The following is a 9,589-nucleotide window of genomic DNA, read 5'->3' as shown; positions in this document are numbered from 1 at the left end:
CCTTCCTCAGCCCTTCCCTCTGGACTCGTCGCGCCGCCGCCGAGGCCCGCCCCACTGGCGGTGGCGCCTGTAGGGGCGGAGGAGAGCGCCTCTGCGCAAGCGCCGTCGCGCGCTCGCCGCCGAGGGAAGTTACTGCGCAGGTTTGCGTGGAGCTTGCTGAAGTACGACTGGGTCTCAAAGGGTTGGGGTTGTTGCTTTGTGGACTTTTTACTATTTTTAATGCCCGCAAATACTGCTTACTGGACGCTTGTGCTACACTGGCCGCAATGCTAAGCACACATTTACTGCGTTCACTCAACAGGTACGTTTTGAGCGATTCGTGCACAGAGGTGAACGAGGCTCGCTGTCCCTGTCCAACAATCCCAGGAGGGGCTTATCCCCATTTTATCAATGGCGATACTGAGGCTTATGTTGATCCAGTCACGGGTCCACGATCATGCAGCTAGAACGTGGCACTTACAGTGTTTCATTTCTGTCCTTTATAACCTCTCTTTGATGGGAGGCAAAAAATCGTGAAGGCATTTTTCACAATTTAACCACCTCCCACCAGTCCTCTGCTCTTCCAACTCAGTCTGCTGTTGCATTCTCCCAGAAAGTTAAGAGCACCGCAGCACAAGGCAGCTTTGACTTTCGTGGAACCTTGACACTTTGGCCTTGTGTTTGTGGAGAATATATATATATCTAATATTTATATTGATGCACATATAGTTCATATTTTACAACTAAATTGGCATAGAGATGAATATATTAATGTTCTACAGCAAAACATTTTCTTTAACCCATAAGTTCATCTTTCTTTTCCGACTTTAAAAGCACTTAAAACATTTTTGTGAGTCCCTAAAACTATTGCAGGGCCCCAGGGACTGTGTTTGTTGTGTCTAATGAATAGGACTGCCCTCCCTCAGTCCACCAAAATGAAGTTCAGACTCTCTCTCTCGGCACTGAAGAGCTTTCATAAGCTAGCTTTGCCTTAAGTAAGTGAGATTTCTTTGAAAAGTGTATGGTAGTTTACAAGTCTCTTATTTTCAGAAAGAATTGGGTGTGAATCCTTGATCTTCAACTTACTAATGATTCACCATTGGGCATGTCACTTGATTTCTCAGATCCACAGTCTTTTCTGCAAAATGAGGATAATGATATCTCATTATTTTATTATATACACAAAATGCTTGACATATAAGTTTTTAATACATAGGGATGGCTATTACATAATAATCCAATATAAGGTTAAATTGAAATCCCTTCCAGCCCTATAGGTCTATACTTCTATTCCTATATCCTTTAATTCCAATAAGTATAGTTTGTTTATGGTCATAATTTAACATCTCTGAAATCAAGAAATTTGCCTATGCCAAATAAGGAAGAAAGCTGTGAACCAATTGGCATTATTTGCCCAGCTGTGAGTTTAGGTCTGACTAGGAAGTTTCTGTATATTCAGTTGTCACCTGAATTGAAACCTAGCTAATGCTTATTGAACACCTACTGTGAAACAGGAACTGGCCTAAGAATGATGAATACTTTCTTGTTTTATCTCTATATCATCCCCCATGAAGTCAATGCTGTATTTGCCCCATTTTATGAATAAGAAAAATATGTCATATAGGTCAAAGACTTTATAAAAGACATAAAAATTGGCAGTGCTGGGACTCGAATTCAGGCACATGTGACTTTAGAGTACGCATTCATAAACACCATTCTAATCTAAAAGATTAGATGCAAATTATTTCCACTTGTAGCAGTTTAGGTGTAGATCCCTGATTGTTACTTAAGTCTATGTGGAAGACATTACCCTGGAATGCAACGTTGAAGAGAAACATTGTTGTGCATGAGATGTGCCTATTCATGCTAAGCAATACAGTTGAAGACTATAGAAATTGTCACTTCTTATAATAAGTCACACAATTTTTGAAGGAGAGATTGTGTGTGACCAATTGCAGCATAATTAGAACTGTCCATTGGATGCCTATCAGGGTTCTAGTTAACTTTTTTTTAAGACTACTTATATGAAAAGAGATGGATACACAAAATATTGAGTGCAGCATTGTTTGTAGAAGACTAGACACAAACTATCACTAGAGAGCTATTGTAATACATTTTAATACATCCATACTGTAGGAAATGTGCAGCAATTAAAGACCAAGGCATGTGAGTGTGTTTTGGTATGGAACAATCTCTAAGAAATACTTCAAGTGAAAACAACAAGAAAAAGGAAAGTAAATAGTATGTCAACATCTGTTAAACTATGAAAGAAGGTGGGGGGGGTAGGATATATATATTTGTGGAAACGGACATTGAGGGGGATTTTTCCTACTGTCCTGAAACTGCTGCTGAGGCCCAACTCTGAAACTCTTTAAGTCCATAAGGAACCCACTGCCAGTGACTGGAACTAGCTATCTTCCAGGAGAACATTTGAGGAGTCATTGTTCGAGAAACCAGCCCTTCCACCAACCTCTACCTCCACTTCACCATTCCCATCCCCTCTCCCCACAGACAAACCATCACCACTGATCAGTGGAAAGAATGGATAGTTGAGAGGGAAGTCAGGCTTCAGGAAAGAACAATGTCATAGAAAGACTCGTCCCTTCCTCTCTCTCCATGGGGGATTGTATCACTTCCTAGAGGCAAGGGAGAAGACTCCAGGAGAATCACTAGTGAAGATTGGGTGTGCCTATAGAAAGAGGAGACTGACACCACCACCACCCCCCCCATATCTGTTTGGGCATTGGACTAACTGATATGCTCTGCCCCATTGTATCCTTGGCAAAGGAAAACACGAGAGATACCACATGGCAGGGGGCTTTGGATGGCATGATGGAGGGCTCTAGAAGGGGAAGGCCTGAAACTATCACACCAACCCACACATACCTTGATTTCTCAGTCCTAGATTGGAGTGCAGCAAAGAGACGTTCATCCTCGGGATGTGGCATAAATGACACAAGCTGGCAGTCAGCTGGAAGATAAAGCAAATGTATGAGAGGTCATCCATTACTAGGGAGATGAAAGAGATCACTCCAGGTACTGATGCTTTGTCGTATCTACTCATTCTTGTTACATTTTTACCTGTTTATATATTTATAATTTCTTTTGTAAAAAATGGATGTTTTCCTATCGTTAGCCTTTTCCAAAGGCTAGAAATTTGAAGTTATTTTCAGACCTATCTGTGGTGTTTATTTAAACCAAAAGTTAATCTCCTTATTGGTATTAAAGACTTAATTTCATTCATTAATTTTACTCATTTATTTTAGATTTTTCATTCATAGTCATATCTTGGATTATAGATTCCCCCCCCCCGTACATTTACCCCCTTTTTATCTAGTGGTTTTGGAGTTGCCACCATTCCAGAACCAGATATTAAAATACTGATATTCCAATTCCTGGGTAATATTGGAGATACAGCAAAACCAGCACAATTTATACTCTGAATTTTATTACTGTGTACATGTGCTACCTAATTTAAAAGTCTAATGTATTTTTAAGTTTAGTTGGTTACTCTCCAATGATACATAATTCAATTAAGTAAAAACTAGCAATCAAAAAATATTACTGCATCACCCCCCCCCAAAAAAATAGCAATTGATGAACTTCAAGATATAGCAGATTGACAAAGAAGTAAAAATCAAGTGCATAAGACTCTTTAGTCTCTGGGTAGAAGAAAGGATTAGATGCAAATCCATGATACAAAAGAAGAATGATGCATAAATATAAGGATCCAGTATGTGTTCTACTTAGTTGTAGAAGAAACATTGTGACCGTTTAAATTGTCTCCCCTCTGACATACCCATCCACTTTGTACCAGCCCCCCCAAAATATAATCCTCTGGCATTACAGCTTATTAGGGCATGACTTCTAAAGTTAACAACAGCAAAATTATATAAGATGAAAAGTGTACTTAAAATTTCTCAAGAAAGTTCCACACCAGAGACTGACTGATCGATCATCTCTTAGTTTTCCCCTAGTGTCAGATCTGATAGCCATCTCTTCGACTGGTGGCCAGAAGAAGTGGGTGGTTTGGAATTAGAGACCATGTTACATGAAAAAAATGTGCATCTTCAGACTTTAGAATCACTGTGGCCAAATGAGCACACCATGAGGTCTACATGAAAACTGAGATCTACTAAGAAATTAACAGATTCAGCTCTTTTATCACATACAGAGTAGTATTTAAATTTTCTTTGTTGCTTTGTTGACCTTCACATTTAGTTGAAATAACGTAAGTTAAAAGCATGTGTGATGTGACCCAAGTGTATCAAAGTGATGGTGACTGTCACCATGCCAAGATTTTGGCAGGTCCTGTCAAGAACTGGGATTTTGGGGTGCCTGGGTGGCTCAGTGGGTTAAAGCCTCTGCCTTCAGCTCAGGTCATGATCCCAGGGTCCTGAGATCGAGCCCCACATCGGGCTTTCTGCTCAGCAGGGAGCCTGCTTCCCCCCTCTCTCTCTGCCTGCCTCTCTGCCTGCTTGTCATCTCTGTCTGTCAAATAAATAAATAAAATCTTAAAAAAAAAAAAAAAAAGAACTGGGATTTTACCTGAGTTTCAAGCTAAAAATTTAACATAATGCAGTTTCGTGGATAGAAGCAGAAGACATGAAACTTCTGGGTCAGAGACAACGGGCTATATTCTCCACAGCACTGCATGCAGCATGAACATCAACGCTTTTGCCTCCATTCTGGCTGTCTGAACACACAACAGTAAAGGAACTCTGGGCTTAAGGAAACCAACTCTTTCATAGTGGAGAGTAAGCATTTCTGTTCTTTGCTCCGAGGGAAACTATCTCTAATTTCGAAGGCTGTTTGCTAAACAAACACCTTTGAAAAAACAGTGTGGGGCAAAGGACAGTCGGTGCCTCTGCTCACAAGATGTGCAGAAACGGAAGAGACCCACAGAGGGTTGTCCTCCAACAGGGGTGAGATTGCATTGTGTCGTGCTACGTTGGGTGGGTGAGTAAGTGGCATGCCATAGATGAAAGAATACGGTTTTGAGATCTGCAGTGACTTTAGCTCCATTTCTAGCAAACATTTAACATAATGCAGTTTCACAGATTCAGCTCTTTTATCACATACAGAGTAGTATTTAAATTTTCTTTGTTGCTTTGTTGACCTTCACATTTAGTTGAAATAATGTAAGTTAAAAGCATGTGTGATGTGACCCAAGTGTATCAAAGTGATGGTGACTGTCACCATGCCACAGATTTTGGCAGGTCCTGTCAAGAACTGGGATTTTGGGGTGCCTGGGTGGCTCAGTGTGTTAAAGCCTCTGCCTTCAGCTATGTGATCGTAGTCAAGTTACTTCATTTCTCTGAGCCTCAACTACATAATGGAATGCTAAATGTAACCCAACAGAATTGTCTTTCAGATCGACTGAGAAAGTGTGGCTGAAAGTGTCAGGCACGGTATCTGAAATACACTAAGCGCGCAACAAATGTCCAGTCTTTCCATCCTCCCCCACATTCATTGATTCCCTCATATGTGGGAATCAGGTGCCAGATCCCTCCACCCCTTCCCAAAATTGGGAAGCAAATTCTTGGGTTCCTGCCTGTGTTAGTTAGGATATGTGGGTTCAGATGACAGAGGCTTTCACAAGCTAGAGGTTTACTGCTCTCTCACAAAGAAGTCTGGAGAGGTAGTCAAGGGCAGATGTGGCAGCTTGAAGGTGGCAGTTTTTAAGCTCTTCCTTGGTTGTTGCACTGCCACCCCAAAATCATAGCTTCTATCTCATGGTTCAAAATACTTCCTTCAGCTGCCACCATCATGTTCCATTCCAGCCAGTGGAAGGGAAGAAAAGAAGTGATTAGTAAGGGACTTCCCTTTAATATATGACCCAGAAGTTTTTCTCATCACTTCTCTTCACATTGCATTGATGAGTCACATGGCCACCCCTAGCCTGCAAGAGATACTGGAGAGAATTAATTAGAATTAATAGAGGGAGAAAAAAACAGATACAGAGAAACAACTTTTGCTTAGGAGGGGGCAGCCATGAGAGCTCGAAGCCTGGGGAAGTTGGAGTTACACTCTGAAGTCAACCAAGGTAAGGATTGGAACCAGCAGCAGACCACGAAATTTTCCCATCAGTTTAATGCCTCCAGGATGCCCCTTTTGGGCTCTCTGAAGGACACTGAGCAAATGGCATTCCATTTGCTTTGCCTGCATTCTGAACCAAGTTAGGACATTAAACAAAAGCAGAGGGGAAGGGTGCCTGAGTGGCTCAGTGGGTTAAAGCCTCTGCCTTCAGCTCAGGTCATGATCCCAGGGTCCTGGGATAGAGCCTCACATCAGGCTGCCTGCTCAGCAGGGAGCCTGCTTCCCTGTCTCTCTCTGCCTGCCTCTCTGCCTACTTGTGATCTCTGTCTGTCAAATAAATAAGTAAAATCTTAAAAAAAAAAAAAAAAAAAAAAAAAAAAAAGCAGAGGGGAGCCAATAAAGATCACCTTTAATAGTGACAGTAAACTAGGTTGGAGAAGAAACTTCCAGGGCTGGTGGCTGAAGGGCACCACGAATCGTGAATCCTAGAACCTGGCTGCAAGTACCAGGACAGCTCCCACAGCTGACAGGGGGCAGAGCCCCAGGAACAACTCCCTCCCAATAAGGATGACAATGAATTAATGCTGAGTTGAGCACAACCAGGTGTTCTCAGATTTACCAAAGGGAGCAGTTCCTCATCTATCCAGGAATGCATGAAGCAGGGAGAGAAAGCAGGAAATGTGCTTAGAAAAACCTTCCCCATTGAAACCCAGACTGGAGAAGAAGGGGTTCCCCTCTACCATCCACGGTGAACACAGAGCAGGGCTTAGAAATAACGGAGGAAACAACCATAACACAGCCAAAAAAACATAAGAAGGACCCACACTGACAGGTCGGAAATTATCCAACACTGTAATTGGATTTGAGCCCCAGCCTGGCTTCTGAGGAGCTCTGTGTCTTTGGACAGGTTCCGTAAAGTCTCTAATTCTTCATTTCCTTGCCTCCAAAAGGAGGAAACAGGAGTGTCTAATTCCGCTGATAGTTGTGAAGAGAAAATGAGGTAAAGCATGCAAAGCTCTTTGCCAAGTGCTTGGTAATGAATAAACCCACGGGAAACTGTAGCTGCCAGTATGATGTCTGAGGGCCAATGAAGAGCTCCTGGAACAGCTTCTCCATGTAAACTGGGCAAGGAAGAACCTTTATCTGCTCTCATGGCATTCAACGGAGATCAGAAGGGTTTCTGCTGAATAATAAGAAATAATTGGGAGAGAGAAAGAAGAGAGGAAGAATGGGAACCAGGCAGCTGCTGGCTCAGGTGGTCTGAAAGACTGACTGAAGTAGGGCCCAGGGCAAAATGGGTTGGGCCTTCCCTTTGCTATACCTGCTGTACCACCCCAAACACACACATTTTGGGAGGGGATGGAGGGAGGGTGGAGCCCACCTATTTGAGCCTCCCTGGCATACTCTGAGGTCCAAGGAGGTAGGCTCTATCCCCTGACAATCCCCTCTTTAAGTAACCCCTCCTCCCAAAAAAACTCACATCAGGCTGCCTGCTCAGCAGGGAGCCTGCTTCCCTATCTCTCTCTGCTTGCCTCTCTGCCTACTTGTGATCTCTGTCTGTCAAATTAGTTTTTGGAAGGTTTTTCTGGATGGTACTTCTGTTTAAAACTTTAAAATCTGCTGCATAAGGGAATCTGAGGTCCCAGAAGTTCCTCTTACTGAGAAAGCTGTGAGATCCATTCAGAAGTGATCCCACATCACAATTAACAAGGCATTCACTCACCAGTGATTCACTCTTCAATGACTAATACTAAATACAGTGAGGAAAACTTGCACTTGGACTTGAGCTGCTCTCTCCTCCCATCCATCAGAGCCCCTTGGGGCCTCCTTCCTGTTTTTCTGCTCGGACTCTTATATTGGCAGACCAGGAGGGGGTCTATGGACACCTTTTTAGCCAAACCTCCATTAAGCAGAGGAGAAAACAGAGACCTGAGATGTTAACTGACTTGCACAACAGTCACTCAGCAAGCAGGTTCAGACCTGGACTAGAAACCAGACTCTGGATTGCTAATCTATCGCTGTGCCAAGATTTAGATCCCAACTCCACAGCCTATTAGCTCTCAGATTTAGGCAAGCTTCTTAATCTCTCTGGGCCTTAGTTTCCTCATCTATATGATAGGTATGGTAGCCCCTAGTTTATTGGATTGTTGAGAAGCTTAGAAATATATCTAAAGTTCCTCTCCACCATAACCTGCCCCCCTCCTTCTCGCCTTTCTTGGGTGGCCAGGGTGTCCGATCGCTCCTGGAGGACATCCCTGCAGCCTTCAAGCCTGATTCTGGACACTGCCTCTGGCTTCACTGGTGGGGGGAGAGGTACTATTCCCTCACTGCACCTCAGCATACATGAGGATTTACTTATTTTAGAATCCCCAGAACAGGGGTGCCTGGGTGGCTCAGTGGTTAAAGCCTCTGCCTTCGACTCAGGTCATGATCTCAGGGCTCTGGGATCAAGCCCCACTTCGGGGGAGCCTGCTTCCTCCTCTCTCTCTCTCTCTCTCTCTGTCTGCCTCTCTGCCCACTTGTGATCTTTGTCAGTCAAATAAATAAATAAAATCTTAAAAAATAATAAGAATCCCCAGAACACAATATCTGTGACGCATGTGAAACTGTTGAGGGCAGACAGACATAATTTTAATGATTATACTTAAAAGTCTTTATCTCATTCTCCAATCTTGCCCAACATTCTTTTCCCATGCAGATATTAGAGAGAAGGCAGAGAAAAGGGTGTGTGAAGGAAGAATTCTTTCTTGCTTTCATATGTATTCTGGGTTTGATAGGTTTAATCACCCTCATTAAATCACCCATCACCCCGAGCTAAGGACAAAAGGTACCATTTCTATTGGATTACTGTTTGTACCTGATACAAGTATGTACAAGACGTAAAAACAGAAGCAGCCAATAATCTGCTTCATCAATAAATGAACATAGGGCAGCTGGGCTTCACTAAATGACAGATCTTTCAGTCTTTGTTTTAGAATAGCTGGGGTCACTGGTTCTCAGATCTCTTGGGACGACTACTTCCTGCTTCCTGGTTTCCTACGTCTATTCTGGTATCAAAAGGAAAAAGCTAGCAGGCCAGAGCATTGCAGATGAGCTCCACAAGAGGGTGTAACAGGCCCGCGCCAGGCCAGCTCCCCCATCAGAACTCCTGGGCTTTGGATATCTGTCCCAGTTCTGGTGCTCACGTGGATCTGGTTTGGCAGCAGTATGTCCTCTCTCTCTGTTTTAGTTCCTTTCTTTTCGGAACCCAGGAGGAAGTGGAGAGGCTTTTGGAGTCAGGTGCCCTTGGATTAAAATCCCGGCTCTGCCATTTTGCTGAGACATTGGCAAATGAGTTCCCATCCTCAGCCGTTGTACTAATGATGGGTAACTTCTTCCCAAAGGTGGGGAATCACAGAAATATAGACTCTTGGTGCAAGAAGGACCTTCAAGACTGACCAGTAGAATCCCCATATCTCACAGATGGGGAACCTGAAGCCCAGGCTAGACGGGGACCCAGGTCTCTGAGCACTTGAGCCTGTGCTCTCTCGGCTACACCCAGCTGCCCCCTTCAAATACGAGTAAGACGCAA

General features: G+C 43.4%; 1 long non-coding RNA gene across 3 annotated transcripts in view; it reads left to right on the top strand.

Annotated features, from left to right (window-relative positions):
* The first annotated feature begins 37 nt into the window (after positions 1–37).
* The window catches only part of LOC131812292 (uncharacterized), a 41,721-nt gene continuing 32,169 nt past the window's right edge, over positions 38–9,589 (top strand). For all 3 annotated transcript variants that reach the window (XR_009346301.1, XR_009346303.1, XR_009346302.1), the window contains exons 1-2: positions 38–301; positions 2,879–3,015. This is a non-coding gene — a long non-coding RNA (uncharacterized LOC131812292). The remainder of the gene's footprint in view (positions 302–2,878; positions 3,016–9,589) is intronic.

The sequence above is a fragment of the Mustela lutreola genome, chromosome 12, assembly GCF_030435805.1.
Source record: "Mustela lutreola isolate mMusLut2 chromosome 12, mMusLut2.pri, whole genome shotgun sequence".
In the NCBI taxonomy this organism is placed as follows: domain Eukaryota; kingdom Metazoa; phylum Chordata; class Mammalia; order Carnivora; family Mustelidae; genus Mustela; species Mustela lutreola.
This window is presented reverse-complemented; position numbering and strand designations above follow the sequence as displayed.